The sequence below is a fragment of the Arachis stenosperma genome, chromosome 7, assembly GCF_014773155.1.
Source record: "Arachis stenosperma cultivar V10309 chromosome 7, arast.V10309.gnm1.PFL2, whole genome shotgun sequence".
Taxonomy (NCBI): domain Eukaryota; kingdom Viridiplantae; phylum Streptophyta; class Magnoliopsida; order Fabales; family Fabaceae; genus Arachis; species Arachis stenosperma.
Window position 1 is genome coordinate 11,561,595 of NC_080383.1, and position 2,397 is coordinate 11,563,991.

Genomic DNA, 2,397 nt, shown 5'->3' on the forward strand with positions numbered 1-2,397 from the left:
GATAGATCAGAGACTATATTTGCTAAGTTAGAAGGGCTCTGCTCAGAATTATCTGTCTATTGTTGAGAAGATGATGGAAAAGGCTTGCTATTGCTAAGCCTGTTTCTTCCATCATTATTAAAGCCTTGTTGAGGCTTTTGTTGATCCTTCCATGAGAAATTTGGATGATTTCTCCATGAGGGATTATAGGTGTTTCCATAGGGTTCACCCATGTAATTCACCTATGCTATTGCAGGGTTCTCAGGATCATAAGCTTCTTCTTCAGAAGATGCTTCTTTAGTACTGTTGGATGCATTTTGCAATCCATTCAGACTCTGAGAAATCATGTTGACTTGCTTAGTCAACATTTTGTTCTGAGCCAATATGGCATTCAAAGCATCAATTTTAAGAACTCTCCTCTTTTGAGGCGTCTCATTACTAACAGGATTCCTCTCAGAGGTGTACATGAATTGGTTATTTGCAACCATGTCAATGAGTTCTTGAGCTTCTGCTGGCATTTTCTTTAGGTGAATGGATCCACCTGCAGAATGGTCCAGTGACATCTTAGAGAACTCAGATAGAACATCATAGAATATATCCAAAATGGTCCACTCTGAAAGCATATCAGAAGGACACTTTTTGGTCAACTGCTTGTATTTTTCCCAAGCTTCATAGAGGGATTCATCATCTTTTTGCCTGAAGGTCTGAACGTCCACTCTAAGCTTGCTCAGCTTTTGAGGAGGAAAGTACTTGGCCAGGAAGGCCATGACTAGCTTATTTCAAGAGTCCAGGCTATCTCTAGATTGTGAGTCCAACCATGTTCTAGCTCTGTCTCTTACAGCAAAAGGGAAAAGCATGAGCCTATAGACTTCTGGATCTACTCCGTTAGTCTTAACAGTATCACAGATCTGCAAGAACTCAGTTAAAAACAGATAGGGATCTTCCGATGGAAGTCCATGAAACTTGCAGTTCTGTTGCATTAGAGCAACTAGTTGAGGTTTTAGCTCAAAATTGTTTGCTCCAATAGCAGGGATTGAGATGCTTCTTCCATAAAAATTGGAAGTAGGTGTAGTATAATCACCAAGCATCCTCCTTATATTATTGTTGGGTTCGGCCATGTCTCTTTCTTTTTCGAGATTCTCTGTAAGATTTTCTCTGGATTGTTGTGCTTTAGCTTCTCTTAGCTTCTTCTTGAGAGTCCTTTCAGGTTCAGGATCTGCTTCAACAAGAATGTCCTTGTCCTTGCTCCTGCTCATATGAAAAAGAAGAGAACAGAAAAGGAAGAAGTATCCTCTATGTCACAGTATAGAGATTCCTTTATGTGAGTAGAAGAAGAAAAGAATAGAAGAAAGAGGAGAAAAATTTGAACATAGAGGAGAAGAGAGGGTTCAAATTTTTAGATGAAGAGAAGAATTAGTAAATGAATAAATAAATAGAAGGAGATGAGAGAGAGAGAGAGAGAATTCGAATATTATTTTAAAAAAATGGTTAGTGATTTTCGAAAATTAAGAGAAAAAATAAAAATAAAATTAAAATTTGAAACAATTAGTTAATTAAAAAGAATTTTGAAAAATAGGATAAGGAATTTTCGAAAATTAGAGAGAGAAAAGTAGTTAGGTGGTTTTGAAAAAGATAAGAAATAGTAAAACAAACAAAAAGTCGATTACTTAGTTGAAAAAGATTTGAAAATCAATTTTGAAAAGATAAGGAGTTAGAAAAGATTTTTGAAATTGATTTTGAAAAAGATATGATTTGAAAAGATATGATTGAAAAGATATGGTTGAAAAAGATTTGATTTTTAAAATTGATGACTTGACTAACAAGAAACTAAAAGATATGATTCTAGAAATTAAAGATTGAACCTTTCTTAACAAGAAAGTAACAAACTTCAAAATTTTGAATCAATTACATTAATTGTTAGTAAAGTTTTCGAAAATTATGAAATAAAATTAAGAAAAAGATTTTGAAAATCAATTTTTAAAATTTTCGAAAAATAATAAGAAAAATGAAAAAGATTTGATTTTTTTAAAAATTTTTGACTAAGTCAACCCAAAGATTTAGAAATTTATGAGAGAAATAAGGAAAAGATATTTTTTATTTTTTTTGAATTTTTAATGATGAGAGAGAAAAACACAAAAATGACTCACAACATGAAAATTATGAATCAAAACACATGATGCATGCAAGAACATTATGAATGTCAAGATGAATACCAAGAACACTTTGAAGATCAAGATGAACATCAAGACTTATTTTTGAAAAATTTTCAAGAAAGGAAAAATATGTAAGACACTAAACTTAGAAATTTTTCATGTTTAGACTCTATGAATTCAAAAATGCATATGAAAAATAACAAAAGACACAGAACAAGAAAATATGATGATCAAACAAGAAGACTTACCAAGAACAACTTGAAGA

At 32.3% G+C, this 2,397-nt stretch overlaps 1 non-coding gene across 1 annotated transcript; it reads left to right on the top strand.

Moving 5' to 3' along the window:
- Positions 1 to 596: 596 nt before the first annotated feature.
- LOC130942530 (small nucleolar RNA R71) lies at positions 597 to 704 on the top strand. The gene has a single exon (XR_009071097.1). It is a non-coding gene; the product is annotated as a small nucleolar RNA R71 (small nucleolar RNA).
- The last annotated feature ends 1,693 nt before the right edge of the window (positions 705 to 2,397 follow it).